This window comes from Botryllus schlosseri, chromosome 14 (assembly GCF_051294905.1).
Source record: "Botryllus schlosseri isolate E-star chromosome 14, Bs_hap1, whole genome shotgun sequence".
NCBI lineage: Eukaryota > Metazoa > Chordata > Ascidiacea > Stolidobranchia > Styelidae > Botryllus > Botryllus schlosseri.
The window spans coordinates 21,511,151-21,527,672 of NC_137249.1; the positions used below are offsets into that span (position 1 = coordinate 21,511,151).

The window sequence follows — 16,522 nt, forward strand, 5'->3', positions numbered from 1 at the left end:
TGCTATTTTTCATTGACATAAGTCATTCTGGAGCGCGAAAACGCATTGTACGATATAGATGAAACTTGAGCAAATCCTAGGATCCCCATTTTCAAAGTAGCTTAGATCTCAAAATAAGCCGGGATTTAGAAATTATCTTTAGCATGAGATATATAGTGTATCTGCTCTCTAGAGTCCATATCACCTCTCGATGATAAAATTCAGCTTTACCATCTAATTCGCTTCCCAATTTATATTCTACGACACGATAACTTTCCTCCGTATGATCATTAAGGCTTCTATCTTTATTGCAGGACGGCTTTGTAGAATTCTTTGATAATACCGCTTTATACTACAATAAAGTATGGAAGGGCCTCATGTTTTTCGGAATCGGACTGACATCTATTGTAATAGCATTATCAAGATAATGGATGTTCGCATGTTTTGTCTCATGTAATATTTTAGGAATATAATTCTTCATCGTTTAATCGCGTCCATTTTTCTGTAGGATGTATACAGTTTTTCTGAGAATACTCGAAAGATTGCCCCATAAGAAAACCTTCTTTGTACTTTTAATTTGTCAAATTTCTACAGCTACGTAAGGGAATTTTTAGGGTTACCCAGAATGACGATTTTTCAATATATTTGAGAAATGACATAACGCACCTTTAGGGCTGTGCAATCTGTTCCATCGTTATACGCTTGTAAGTCGCCCCGAGCATTCGTGTGTCAACGAGTATGCAGTAATCATTTTCTTCGCTACCTGAAATGGAACGATTTAGCTTCAAACTCAACGCATTAGCATAGCGAATTTAAGTATAGACGATAAATGATATACAGTATAGCTCTACCTAATTAATTCATAATATTGTAACCACAGCGAGATTCGAGTAATAAGCGGGGCTAGATAGTCTACCCTTAACAGAGAACTTGCATATACATTCGAATTTATGCGACTTCGGCTATATTGCCGGTTAACATTATAGCCGCGCACAGGACTGATTATTACGTTATAGCTATTTAAATGGTACGATATAGGAGAAATCTCGGTACGCTGGCGATTTTTTCATAATAGTTGAGAAATGATATAACGCACCTTTAGGGCTGTGCAATTTGCTCCATCATCATACGCTTGTAACTCGTCCCGGGCTTGAATGTGTCCGCGAATATATGCCGTGATCATTTTCTTCGCTACATGAAATGAGACGATGTAGCTTCAAACTCAACGCATTAGCATGCTAAATTTAAAAAAATAGGTCGTAAATAATATAGCGAAGCTCTACTTAATTAAATCTTAATATTGTAATAGCACAAATTATGACGTAGCGTGATCTAGGTATTACTATAGATGTAATATATGATTATTCAGCATTCGAAATGATAAAGCTTCAGCCATGAAACTCTGGTGATTTTTTCAATATAATTGAGAAATGATATAACGCACCCTTAGGACTGTGCCATCTGCTCCATCATTATACGCTTGTAAGTCGTCCTGGGCTTGCGTGTGTCAACGAGTATGCAGTAATCATTTTCTTCGCTACCTGAAATGGAGCGATTTAGCTTCAAACTCAACGCATTAGCATACCGAATTTAAATATAGACGATAAGTAATATACAGTATAGCTCCACTCAATTAATTCACAATATTGTAACCACCGCGAGATTCGAGTAATAAGCGAGGCTAGAGAGTCTACCCTTAACGGAGAACTTGCATATACATTCGAATTTATGCGACTTCGGCTATATTGCCGGTTAATATTATATCTGCGCACAGAACTAATTATTACGTTATTAGCTATTGGAGAAATCTCAACGTAATTCAATCTGCGTGCACAATCCACGTAAGCTAATACCGCATCGAGAAATTATAGCTAAATTTAGTTTAAATCGATACAAAAATACATGGATCCTACCTTACCTGTGATGCCTGCCTCGTTCGCTGTGCACATGACTATACTTGGAACAGAAATGTGAAGTTTTCAGAATGCGAATTACTTTACGTCGGAAGTAAACATTCTAATTCGCATCGCCAACGCAACTTTATTTATAATGTTCTAATTCGCATTGTCGATGTGACCGCGACTTCTTGGAATCGTAATCAACTATATTCGTGGCACATTTACACGCGTCAATTTCTTGGAATAGTATTCGGCAACATGCGCGGCCCCAGCAATAATCGCGCAGACCTTAATGTTTTTGAGCTGCATAGCAATGAAATCTTTTGACTGCAAGCGCGAGTTCACAACTGACAAATATGTTAGATCGCACGAAATAATAGTCCCGAGTTGCGTAAAGTTAATGTTCTCCGCGTAGCTGAGATCGAGGTTTTTCAAGATTTCATCATCACACATCTAATGATGGAACACCTTTGAAACTATCGCAGTCGAATACCGACTTTTACGCATATCTGCTTTTCGTGAACACAGCATATACCCATACATAGTCAATTTTAATAACAGAATTAGTATGCTAAACATCAAATTCTCACCTTGAACGTTGGTACGCAGTTGTAGGACATAATAAGAATGAACCATACCAAATTTCGTCACACATTTCATGATGTAACACCTTTAAAACCAACGCAGTTCTATACAGACTTTTGGCTAAGTCTGTTTTCCGTAGCGTAGCACGTATAGGTATATGCATAGTCAACTTTAATAACGGAATTACCATGTTAATAATCGACTCCCAACCTTGAAACTCGCTACACCGTTGTAAGACATTATGACAATGCACCATGTCAAATTTTGTTACGCATTTCATGATTGAACAACTTTAAAACTAATCCAGTTCCATGCCGACTTTTGCGGGGGCGTAGCACGTACCTATGCATACTCAACTTTAATAACGGAATTACCGAGCTTAACATTGAATGCGCAACTTGAAGATCGGTTCACAGGTGTAGGACATTATGACAATGGAACATACCACTGCGCTAACTTTCAGAATTGTTAAGTATAGTACTCGCACTTTGTGAGAATACCCAAGTAGGTTTTTTGCCTACATGCACCAAATACTCTCAAGTCCTTATGATATTGGAGTACATCAACTTCATGATAGCTAGAGTATTGAACAGAAATGGACCTAGAGTACTAACGTTTTACTTACTCGGAAATGACTACTTCTACCTTATTTTAAAGGATACCTCGTTCGAAGCGAAATTTATGTGGTTTTGGATAATATCCAAGATGTAGGCTCACTTTGAAGGGTACTTCCTAAAACTCAAATATTGCGCAAAAGTACAATTAGGGATCTAAAAGTAACTAATATAGATGGTTATTTTCGTAGATAACTTACCCTCTACTCAAGAGGTTTTTCAGGTGGAACTACCTACTTTTAGGACTGTGTATGTCAAAGTAGTTTGAGCTTACGTTTATATCACCTTGACAAGTGACATTATCAGACATGAAAATGATATTATCACGTAATACCAGAAGTTAACACACGTCAATGTGTTTCGGAATTCACGAGAAATTGGTTACTAAGAGAAGTATATTCTTGTGTACACAATAGCGGAGAGAATATTTAAAATGTAGTAAGCAGGCCGATGGGTATTCATTGAGTTGTATAAGCATAAAAAACATTCCCGCGCGCTCCTAAACCCTGCCTAACCCTACCACCTAATCCTAAGACGCGCGCGCGGGGATGTTTTTTATGTGCGCGGCTATAATGTTAACCGGCAATATAGCCGAAGTCGCATAAATTCGAATGTATATGCAAGTTCTCTGTTAAGGGTAGACTATCTAGCCCCGCTTATTACTCGAATCTCGCTGTGGTTACAATATTATGAATTAATTAGGTAGAGCTATACTGTATATCATTTATCGTCTATACTTAAATTCGCTATGCTAATGCGTTGAGTTTGAAGCTAAATCGTTCCATTTCAGGTAGCGAAGAAAATGATTACTGCATACTCGTTGACACACGAATGCTCGGGGCGACTTACAAGCGTATAACGATGGAACAGATTGCACAGCCCTAAAGGTGCGTTATGTCATTTCTCAAATATATTGAAAAAATCGTCATTCTGGGTAACCCTAAAAATTCCCTTACGTAGCTGTAGAAATTTGACAAATTAAAAGTACAAAGAAGGTTTTCTTATGGGGCAATCTTTCGAGTATTCTCAGAAAAACTGTATACATCCTACAGAAAAATGGACGCGATTAAACGATGAAGAATTATATTCCTAAAATATTACATGAGACAAAACATGCGAACATCCATTATCTTGATAATGCTATTACAATAGATGTCAGTCCGATTCCGAAAAACATGAGGCCCTTCCATACTTTATTGTAGTATAAAGCGGTATTATCAAAGAATTCTACAAAGCCGTCCTGCAATAAAGATAGAAGCCTTAATGATCATACGGAGGAAAGTTATCGTGTCGTAGAATATAAATTGGGAAGCGAATTAGATGGTAAAGCTGAATTTTATCATCGAGAGGTGATATGGACTCTAGAGAGCAGATACACTATATATCTCATGCTAAAGATAATTTGTAAATCCCAGCTTATTTTGAGATCTAAGCTACTTTGAAAATGAGGATCCTAGGATTTGCTCAAGTTTCATCTATATCGTACAATGCGTTTTCGCGCTCCAGAATGACTTATGTCAATGAAAAATAGCAAAAATGATCTCTCAAGCTTTGATCATGGTTTTGTTTTTGAAAGATGTCGCGATGTCGGTATAATATTTTCTAAAACTTGCAAAAGTTGCTAAAGAACTGCGTTAGTTTTAAAGTTGTTCCATCATGAAATGTGTGATGAAATTTGGTATGCTGCATAATCACAATGTCCTGGAGCTCATTTAGATACCTAAGCTACTTTAAAATTAATGCTCGAGTATTTGCCGCAATTATACTGCCATATAGATACAGCCAGAGGGATTCGATGGTGACGTACTTGTATAATGCACATTTTGGAGAGATTAAGTAAAGCAATGATGTTAGATAAATCCATTAAATTAAGCTAGAAGTAGGTATTTACGAAGAAAGTTAGCATTCTAGGCCTATACTTCTGTTTAATACTGAAAATGTCATGAAGTTGAAGCGAACTGAAATCATAAACACTTTAGTATTAGGTCCATATACGCGATAAGCTACTTTAGTATTCTGATGGTTTGGGATAAAATGTAATTTTTCGTGCTTTTTTATTTTTTAATAAAATCAGTATTCATTTTACAGAAACGTCGTGTAAAGGTAAAGTACTTGTACATTTCGGAGTACTCGAGTATAAGTTCTGGTTAGCTAAATTTCGATGTCATAGAAATACCACAAACTGTGCTACTTGTACTTCTTCAGAGTACTCAATTAGGTTTTTAGCTATATGCAACAAATACTTTCGGGTGTTTTTGATATTGGACTGCTTCAACTCCATGATAATTATAGTATTAAGCAGAAATGAACCTACAATACGAACGTTTTACTTACTCGGAAATGGCTACTTTTACGTTAATTTATAAAACTTAAGTAAAGCTCACGAAATCAATAGTGTAAACGTCTCTAATGCGCTGAAAAAGGCAGAAAAAGTACTCAATACGCTAAATTTGAATCTAAAAATATTAATTCTCGTAAACGTAGTGGGTGTGGGATTCGAACCTATGTGAACACTTGTTCATTGAAACTCAAGTCCAACGCCTTAACCGCTCGCTGAAGCCAGTTCCGTTGCTACGATATCTGAGAAATCTATTAAATTAGGGTAGAAATAACTATTTCCGAGTAAGTTTCACGAAGTCTCGATACCCTATATTTAATCTAAAAATATTAATCCCCATAAAACGTACTGGGTGTGGGGTTCGAAGCCTAGAATAATAAGCGGATCGTGATTGAAAATAGAAGGAGGGTCACTGGATTAACGTTTATGGAATACTCCGCAATGTAAAATTAGTATATACTGCACAAAATCCAGCGTGTAAGAGTCTTTACTGCATCGGAATAGTGTAGTTTTCTATCTACTTTACAAAATTTATACGATTTTTCTTGCTACGTTCCGGGATAAGGAAATTAGGAGTCCTATCTTCCCAATCGGTATGGAACAACATCAAAATCATCACAAAGCAATATAGACTTTTGCATGAATTCTGTTATGCGTTTACTACGGTAGTATGCGCACTTGCTTGCAGGTGTCCAGACGTGGACTTTCTACTATATTCGCTCCTAACATTATAGCAGCACCCGACGCAGCTTACATTATTACGTTATAAGAGGCCGGCGGCGTTTCTCTGTTGGTTTAATCACCCTTATTCTAGTGACATGAAAAGGACTGAATCGTATGAAATGTGGTCACTTCAAGAATCACGATTTTTCATTAAGTAGTTATGTTTCTAGGCTACTTTTACTTCTATTTCACGGGTTTTCATAGAAATCTGCTTACTTTTATAACTTTATATTTTGTGAAGTAGAGAGTAGTTTAAGGTTATGTTTGTCTAATCTTGGTGAGTGCTATTGTCACACTCGATCACCATCTTCAAATCATGGCTATCTCAATGATGTTGACTAAATTTTCGGCTTCAGAACGTATTAATTAGACCTAATCGTTTTAACGCAGGGGTTTGCGTACAGGCATCGATAGAGTTTGTATAAATAAAGCCCTGCGAATCGCACGCCTACGGCTATAGTTCGTTCGATTATTTTTCACCTTGGGATTCGCGTATATGCTACTAAGCTGTTACGACTTTAGAAAATTCTACAATACTATTCGGAACGCGCACATGCGAGTGATTTGTTTCTGTAGCTCGGAACTGGAGAATCGCTTGCCTGCGTCTAATGAAAATAAGTCGTAAAATGTGGAGGCTGCAGAGACAGTAACTTGTATACATAAAATCAAGTTTAAAATTATGGTCGGATGAGTTATCTCTGACCAATAGAGTAATATAACCGCCTATAGTTTAGTGGGGTATTGCTATAATGTATATCCAAACAATCGTTGCAGACTCTGAATGTTACCTAGGTCCTTATCACAAAAAAAAATCATGCATCAGAAGCGTAGGGGTTCATATTATCAAGTCGCAGCGCTCAAAATCGCATTTTATATTAAGTAATTAGTGATGATGTGTAGAATTTTGATATTATTAATATTATCCGGAGAATATAACCTTACATAGACATCATAGTTTTCGTATTTATGTATAATCTGAATAGGAATTTAAATACATAGTCCTAAATACACATAATAGAAAATCTGTCGATTCTAGCCAAGGTAAGTTTTGACGCAGCAATCATAAGTCGTAAAATGTGGAAACTACAGAAACCGTAACTTGTACACATAAAATCAAGTTTAAAAAATATGGACGGATGATATTAGTCCTAAATACACATAATACAATATCTGAGAAAAGTATCAAGATGCGGCAATCAATGCAGCGATGATATAGCAATGGATGGATGATGTGGCAATAGGTGTGCTATAGGTGCGGCAATGGGCGGATGATGTGGCAATGTAGGCGTGGCAATTATGATGACGTGGCGCTCTCTGATTGGCCTGCACGAAACCCAGCTAAGTCTACTACTTTGCTTCTGCCATATATCCTTCACTGCCAACTTTTCGGCGATTCTTCGGCGATTTTCATATAGTTCACAATGATTCTCGCTCTAGCTGCATAACTGAGCGTATCATGGGCCTCTTCCATATTGCTCATGACCAGGGTTGTAACCAAGTCACATGGTTCCGAGTCACGAGTCAATCTGACTTTTGTGGTTTTGACTCGAGTCGAGTCGAGTCATTTTCAATTCATCACCGACTCGAGTCCGAGTCCAAGTCACCGTTTTAAGGGTCAAGTCCGAGTCATAGTGTTATGACTCGAGTCGAGTCCAAGTCACAGTATTGAAGTCATGTTCAACTTATGTTTTCAATCCTGCTTGGGTGATATCGAATTCCTTGCTTGCCAAACATGCTTATTTTGTCCCTATCATAGTCTTGGCACAAGTTTATTTAGTTAGGCAGATAACAGACAGTTCCTGGCCTCATATACCAATGCTACAGATAGACGAGACAGGCCGCCAATACGATAACGTTACTAATCTTAGAACTTTAAAGCAAATATCTGTCTTGTCAGTCTGATATAGCCTATCACAAATAAAAGCATTCAGTTTTTATTACGAGCACGTCGACGACCGCTCACAAATAGCTTATAGAGAATTCACGAATTCACGTTTACATATACTATCTGATAGAAGACCTACGAATTCACGTCTAGCTAGATACAAGCTGGTAAAGAATCAACAGATAAACGCTTATGTAGAGGTACAGTTTTGCTTTCACATCATATCAGGTGGTTGACCAAAAAAAAGGTCAACTTTCCTGCTCAGCTGCCGAAATAGTCGCCGGAGCGTTACTTTAGTGCTGATTTACTGTTGTCTTAGTCTCATTTGCCCTACATTTACCAAAAAAATTCTCAAAAATGAGGACAGAATCTCAAAAAAGAGGCTACTTCTTAAAATTGTTAGATAATCTAAAAGAACTTAAATTTGGCTTAATTCCAACCAGTAGAAAGCAATGCTAAGAGAAAATATTTTGGATTAATTACAAATAGAGACTTTCGAAATATACCGGCTACCTCATGATATTGTTAGATTGTGTAAAAATATGATTCATAGAAAATTTGGCTCAATTCCAACTAGAAGAAGCGGAGTTATTAGAGTGGAATATTTTGGATACGAAAAAATAGTCAACTTACTGCTAGTATGTAATTATATTATATGAAATCATTTCTCACTAAAAATACTCCATGTATTTTCAAATCCAAAATTTTCTCCTCTCATTTCATTGATTCCACTTTTTCAAATTAGGGAAGATTCAGTGTTCTTTTTATGCAACGTAGCAATTCTATCAAGTAGCAACCCAGTAGAATAAAAAAGAAGGTATTTTTGATCGGCCCCATTGTACAAATATCACACAACATTAGCCATTCATTATTATCACGTGCACAATGCACATACTTAACAAAACGTCAAACGGACGGAGGGTATTGTGTGTTTTCACGGACAACAGATCAAATCAATGAGTTACACTTGAAAAATACTTAAGTGAAAAGGAGATTCTCATATATATGTTGAGGCGGCATGGCCTTAGAATAATCCACATCCACTGGATACACGTTCCTCTGGTGCATTAGATGCAGGAATTGAAAAGCAATTTTGAACCACACTGAAGAGCATCAGATACTCATCCATTCTAGTCGGCCAAAAATGCAAAGAATCATCGCCTTCATATCTGCACATGAGCTTATCAGTCTCTTCCAAGTAGGCTACTTGACCATCTCAGTCATTTCTTTGGCTCTAATTGGACTTTGCTTCGATTGTTTGCTTGTATAATTGAAATGTCTTGAGTACTTTGATGGCGGAAGATCTATTACCTCTTCATCACTGGATGATTTTGTACAATGCATTGCTCTTTGCTACTATGTACCATGGTCTTTTGTTTTTACGGCGGCGCATATCTGATATCAGACGAGTGCAACGAAAGCAGTGGTGACAAATAGCGATGTCGACAGAATTCGTCACATGCGTTGATCTAACCATTGTGATTCGCAACTTTCTTCACCTTCAAGTCACATAAAATAAGTCGCGAGTCAATGACTTGAGTCGAGTCATGCGTAATGACTCGAGTACAAGTCGAGTCAATCCAAATATTGACTCGAGTCGAGTCGAGTCATTTTCCCATTTCAAGAAAATGACTCGAGTCAAGTCGAGTCACAAAAAAATCGTGACTCGAGTCTGAATCGAGTCGAGTCATGACTCGAGTCATTACAACCCTGCTCATGACCGGACTAACAGTAGCAATCATTGCAATTCTGTAATTGCCACCCAAACTTTTTTTAGCTGCCTAAAATGTGCGACTTGTTATTGCCAATATACGAAATCAACGCAATTCTTCTTCATGCTACTGATCAGTGAGATTTTTATATCAGTAAAATAAATAATCTACCATTAAATTGTGCAGATCATGTAGAATGGTAATATAAACGTAATTATTTACTTTTTCATCAAACTGCCAACAATTCCTTGGCAACAATTCATGATATATTACGTATCTCAAGATAAATATACTGTTCAGTCGGATTATTCAAGGATCACACACAGAACGCGAACGCCAAACGCACGTTCAAACCATCCATACAAAATATAGCACCTTTTATCCATTTGACATTTACAAGGAGTTGATATGCATCTCGCAATTAGTCACCTACCATGTCAAAGCCGAATCCCGTTATGGAATGACCGATTTCTTTATCGTCAGCGATTTTGATTGCTGTGAAAGAGCAGATATGACTCTGCGCAATGTCAGAATGCTCGTATTGGAATAAGCCCCCTGAAAAAGACACAAGGTAGTTTTTGCAAGCATGGAAATTCGTTGTGTATAACCAAGCAGTAATTTTTAATGTATGAGCAAGCTACGGAAATAAGGAATGGGTCGGTTTTGTGGCAAAAATGTTAAAACGTCAAGTCAATTTTTTGATAAAAAATCTTTTTGATAAAAAAGCAACTCACTGCTCGAATCATTCCAGCACGGGAAATGTGAAAAAATATCTTGAAGCACTGTTCTAAAACGAAAACACTCGAGTAATCACTGCATGTAGGCAGAATGTATTTGAATTCTTCTAAAAAGTAACAGTATTTTTCGTAATGATGTCAATAATCAAAACAAATAATTTATTTCAAGTTGAAGCAAAATCTATGACAACTAAAAATAACAGAAAAAAATCCATTACATTCTCACTAATCTCTGATGCATATAATCATGACCTGGTAGACAATGGTTGAAAAACAAGACATTCCAATTCAAAACACAACGATAGTAGGAAGAACGTACGTAATCCATAATCAATTGAGCATGAAAAATTATTCCTACCGACGCTAGATTGTTTAGATTTGTAATTGGTACAAGTCACCTCTGTAAGTAAAATATGGAGAATAATGCTTAAAGGCAGAGAACTGATTGCAACAAATCCGTGCTACTAGTTAGTTAATTGTCTAATGGGACCAAGACGAAGATCGTAAAATAATCCGAAAACCACTTGGTATACTTATTTCCGCAGAACACCTCATCGTTGCACAATGTGCAATACGCCTGCGTAGACACCAGAAAAAGCTTAACTGTTCGAAAGAACCTGTAAATTTTTCTGTAGTGAATGAAAGCGTGGCATGGGAATAAATGGATTGCACAAAAATATTACGAAATAGCATGTATAGTTTGATTGGTTATATCATATTTGATATGTAGATTATGATTATTCAACGTAAGGAACTGCTCCAATTCTCTCGAATTTAATTAACTATTGAGCATGAACTTAGAGCAGGGGTCTCAAACTCCGCTGGTCATGGGTCAATTTCTTAGTTTTTCGATGACGCTGATGGTCACAGCATCAATAGGAGTACCCGGAATACAAACCCTGTTGAAGTAGGCCTTATTTGACGGGATGGGGTGAAAATGATGTCATACACTGTAAAAAATCTGGTAGATTTACTGGGAAATCTCTGTAAATTTTGCAACGAATTACCGGTAGCTGCCAATGACTGTTCGTAGCTTGTAATTTCACATTTTGATATGTAATATTACCTCAATTTAGCTCTAAAGTCAAGTTACCAGATTTCTTCGCAAAATTACTAACAGTTACTCCTTACTGAAGTTTACCAGGCTATTGGTAAAATTGATTAACCTGAAAATCTCTGCAGCCAATGTATACGTGGAAATGAATGTTACTGATATCATTCTCGTGGTGATTTGACCTGATTCAACCTCGGTCACCAGACTGGGGTCTATCATACGGAAATTGTTGGCCCTAGTACCAATTTCAGTATAGTACAATAGTACATAGTAGGGTAAAAGAAACAACTGACAATCGTAGATAGCCACTATTTTATATTATAAGGCTATGCCTATACGACCGGTCTCGCTGGTTACATTCGTTGTCACGGATAGGACAGATGAGTTAGAATATCTGTTTAGGATGTATAATATTGTTCAGGAACTAGAAATATCAGCGCCGCATGCTAAGTTGACCATTCGTTGATGGCGAACAAGGCGACCTGTCATAGGTTACCGTTACGCGTTACTGCTTTTTCTGAGATTCGTAGTAAACAACCAATGCACAACTGTGACATCACAAAGAGCGTCTGGTTAAGTAAGTACGGTAAGTAGTGACAACACATGGAATAAATATCAATTTATACGCAATTAGATGGAAAAGAAAGGAACTAGATGTAATGATAAATGTTTCTGTATGAAAAAAACGACCTAAATTAACCATTATAACGCAGTGGCCAGTAGATATTATTGGTCGCATGTCAGCGGATGAATACCACTTATTTCGAAATCGTTAGAGTGTCGTATCGTCGTCTGGCCATTATTGAGATTTGAGCAAAGGGTGAAGCGAAGCTTGTTGGCTTGAAGAAAGTAGACACGATCGTTAAAGATTCCTAGGAATGCTGATTGGGATACGCATCGTAAAAGGTACAGTACTACATAGTATTCGTTACCGTGAATATATACGACTGTGCACACCACCGGGATGACTTTGATTTAATGATTGAAATACTTCATTCGCCGCATTCTCTGTTCTATTTAGTGATGTTCGTCGACCTATATACTGACCTGTGACACCACATACTCTGCCGCGGAGTAGTTGAAACTGTTTGCATGTTTATGTCATTTTTGGGCCATAGCATAGAGATGTTTCCATCCACTGCTGGATTTGTTTGGCACACATGCCACCTCAAATGAGGAACATTTTGATTCAATACCCTAATATCAGTGGTTCTCAACCTGGGGAACGCGAGAAATTGACTAAGTCTGTATGAATTCTGACTAAACATGTGTTTCGCTACCAATTTCAGAAGACGATTGTTGAAGATGAAACTTATTTCGTACCGGTATTCAAGAAAGCTCGCCAAATTCAAACTCCAGCAGTCGCGTTCAACTTCATTCAAGCAAATTTTTGATATTCGTTGAAGATTTAGAGGAATTCCTACGTGTAAGTCATTCATTACTTCATAGCTTTGGCAGTAGCCTAAAACTCGTTACGCTGGGTAGCTGTTGTTAATAGATGGCGAACTGCACTGCGTAAGACAGACTTGGATGCAATATAGGTTGCTCGGTTTCACACTCAAAGTGACTCGATTAAGCTACCCTATATCAACACAATTCAATTCAATTCCAAAACTGATCAAATTGGGCATGGTAGTACAGAACGTCGAACGACTCCTTGTTCTCTGTAGTCACTAACAGCATTAGGATTAGTCTCAGTACAACCGACCTTGAAACAAATTGATGTCCTGTCCAATGTTTTTTTGCTATTTTCAAACAAGTTTGAGGAAATTTGTCAAAAATCTTAAAGACTGGAGTACGTATTCAAACTTGCCGTAAGACATACCATACGTATACTATTAGATCTGAGATGGGCACCTACTGCCGTGAATGGGAATTTGTGCGGCTGTCAACACCTAATTCAATTAGTATGTGTTAGCATCCGTCGACATGCAAATTGAAATTGCTAATTCACTCCCAATTTTTTTAAAAATTTTAATTATTCTCGAAATTTTCTTCGCGCTCCACGCAACATAACTTAATTTTTTGATTTTAATATAGTAGCGCCCTTCTAAATCTGAGCAGGAATCAGAATCGTGTGCTCCTCACGAAAGAAATTTTTTTATGGTATATTTGGGCGATTTCAATATGTTTCCACTACCGATACGATGAACAATTCGGATCGGGGATCAAGAAATAACAGTATGCAATAAAGTGCATGACTAATAATAATTGGCCCACACGAAGATGCAATATCATTTATAACTTGCCTGCTGCATTTGATAAAGTAAGTCATGAATCTCTGCTATATCATGTAAAAGGCAGAGCCGTCACCACACAATGTACCAGTACCGGTACTTCAAAAATTGTTATATTTTTGTTACCCTATTTGTCTTAGTAGTCTTTATAATGTCATGTCTAGGTTAGGAACTTTGCTTAATATAGCGACTTACGCATGTATTCTTTTTAGTGGAACTGCAAGATACTAGCTACACAGAAGGAATGAGGACGAGAAAAAGAAACAATTGGAAGTTTGACCGATGGTGGGAGACCACTCGTGTTACTGCATGTCTCCTAAAGAAAAATTAGACCTCCAGCAGCAATACTTTTCCATCGATAATCTTCTCATCGTGAATCATGAATGAATATACAGTTTGTACCAATGTCGTTTGGGGGTGTGGAGAAGCTTTTGCGATATTTTAGCATCGGGTTGCTTTGCGATAGGTATGGGATGTACGTGAATTTACAAGCTGGTATGTAACCCTGATTTACACAGACAGCATGTATGTAGGTAGGCGGTTAAATTACAGTCTGAGTGGCAAATATACAGGATACAATGTAGATTGGATATACTGGAGGTGACTGTAACATTACAGTCTGGCGTGTAAAGTGAGATTGCCGGACGAGTGTAAGTTAAATTTACATTGACTAATGGTAATGTTGAATTACCACGAAATGTCTGGCTACCGTGCTTCCAAACATTTCGCGGTAAATCGAGGTTTTTTTTTACAGTGTAGTAGCCTAAAGCATCACAAGTGGTTTCAGGTTTTGAGCAATTTTACACTGGATTGCATATTAGGGCTATTCGAAAGTGACTTTTTTTCTCAAATGGTACTTGCTACTTGATAAAATTGTTAGGTTACCTAATTTAAGCTTACACGCAAAATTTGGTTCAATTCCAGCCAGTAACCGCTTTGCTACGGAAGAACTAAGTTTCTATTTATTATATAAAAATAAATATTGAATAATTTGAAATTTTCTGTTCACCCTATGAAAATGTTAGGCTGTCTTTGGAAACGTCGCTCATCAAACTTGGTTCAATTCCAACCATGGAAGCGGAGTTATATTGCCGTCGAAAAATTTTGATTTGAATAAAATAGTATTTATTACGGTGACCGATTCTTTTTTATTTATTATAGTTGTGCTCACCGTAAATACTATTTTAGTCAACTCCAAATTTTTAGATTGCAATAATTCCGCTTCCACTGGTTGGAATTGAACCATAGTTGGTGAGCATCGTTTCTATGGACAGCCTCTGCCTTTATGGCTAAGATCAAGTGTAGACAGCCTAACACTTTCATGGGGGGAACACAAAATATTTTATTATTTATTTTTGTATAATAAATAGAAACTTACTTCTCCTGTAGCAAAGCGGTTACTGGCTGGAATCGAACCAAATTTTGTGTGTAGGCTTAAATTAGGTAACTTAACAATTTTATCAAGTAGCCAGTACGATTTGAGAAACAAAAAGTAATTTTTGAAGAGCCCTATTGCACATGGCCACATGTGGTCACGTGCCTCGCTACTCAACACACTGCCCCATTTTGATTGCTGCAATGGACGATGTGTGGTAGACTGAGAACAGGATTGAATGACAGCCTGAACGCCCAAACTTGACTAACTTTTTGTTTTTATCGACTACCGGTAAACATCAAATCGATGCCATTGGGCAGCTCTCGGGAACCTTCAATGACCGCAGAGCCATATTGACCCAATATTTTCAAATGTAACTCCTAAAGAGCCATAAATGTCAATCGAATGTTACGTCACTATCAGAAAATTCGTGACGTCTTGGCAGCACTAATACATGGAATTCACAGTGTGTTTCATATTTCTCTGCTCACATGCGTATAGGTGGAGCCAAACATGGTCACCACAGCATTACATACATTGAAATCTTCAAAGATTATTGGTATTTTCTATCGATGTTAACGAATGATTAGAGCAGGGGTGCTCCACTTCCGTTGCATTACGGGCCGCATTTTAACAGCAAAATACGTTGCGGGCCGCAGAACATTATTTCCATGCATTTGTGAGCTACTATTAAATTTAGGCTACTGTAGCGTATTTACTAGTCGTATACGGGCGTTTAGTACATTTTTCTGCATTCTAAAACATCAATAGAGAGTGTTCGTTAGTTTGCGGTTGTTATTTTTGTGATAATATTATTTTCCAGCGGCGCAAGTATATCCGTCGTTGAGCGTGCACTGTATTAGTTGCCAAGTCGGTATATGCACCTTCAAACCCTTCCACCAGAGAACCGAACTATCTGTTTCAATACGTGAGCGAGCAAGTATCAAATTACGGTAGTTTTTTCGTTACAGAGGCCAATATCACTTTGAGCTCTCAGTGATATGAAAAGAAGTCATGGATCCCTGCACCAATAGTCATACAGATAGGAGTCAGCTTTGACAAGTTGATGTTTTTTTCGCTCGGCCCTCACTGAGTTTACCCTGCCAGCATTTCCACCCTGATAAGAAGCACTCAATAATTTGCTATGCAATGTCTGTGAAGTCAGTGGATTCGTCCGATGCTAGGCTAAAGTACTCTACGCGGCAACGTATTTCAGAACATGCGATGAAAGATCGATTGTTATTGCTGTTACTCTTCTGGTCACTGTTCAATCAGACAACTGTAGCTTCGACATTTGTCAGGTGATGCTGTCTTAGCTGTTAAGTTCCGAAAGCAGCGAATATTCGCTCAGTAGGTTTAGGTTTTATTGAAATGACACCTTCGCT

General features: G+C 37.5%; 2 long non-coding RNA genes across 4 annotated transcripts; one reads left to right on the top strand and one right to left on the bottom strand.

Moving 5' to 3' along the window:
- Positions 1–644: 644 nt before the first annotated feature.
- LOC145455071 (uncharacterized) lies at positions 645–2,037 on the bottom strand. Of its 3 annotated transcripts, none has more exons than XR_013920271.1 (4): positions 1,898–2,037; positions 1,424–1,520; positions 1,076–1,217; positions 645–742 (listed from the first exon to the last, which is right to left on the bottom strand). It is a non-coding gene; the product is annotated as an uncharacterized LOC145455071 (long non-coding RNA). The 3 variants fall into 3 exon arrangements; XR_013920272.1 differs by having other exon boundaries at positions 1,893–1,943; XR_013920270.1 differs by lacking the exon at positions 1,898–2,037 and having other exon boundaries at positions 1,424–1,881.
- Positions 2,038–11,620: 9,583 nt separating this feature from the next.
- On the top strand, positions 11,621–14,171 carry LOC145456392 (uncharacterized). Its single transcript, XR_013920594.1, has 3 exons — positions 11,621–12,431; positions 12,815–12,951; positions 13,975–14,171. It is a non-coding gene; the product is annotated as an uncharacterized LOC145456392 (long non-coding RNA).
- The last annotated feature ends 2,351 nt before the right edge of the window (positions 14,172–16,522 follow it).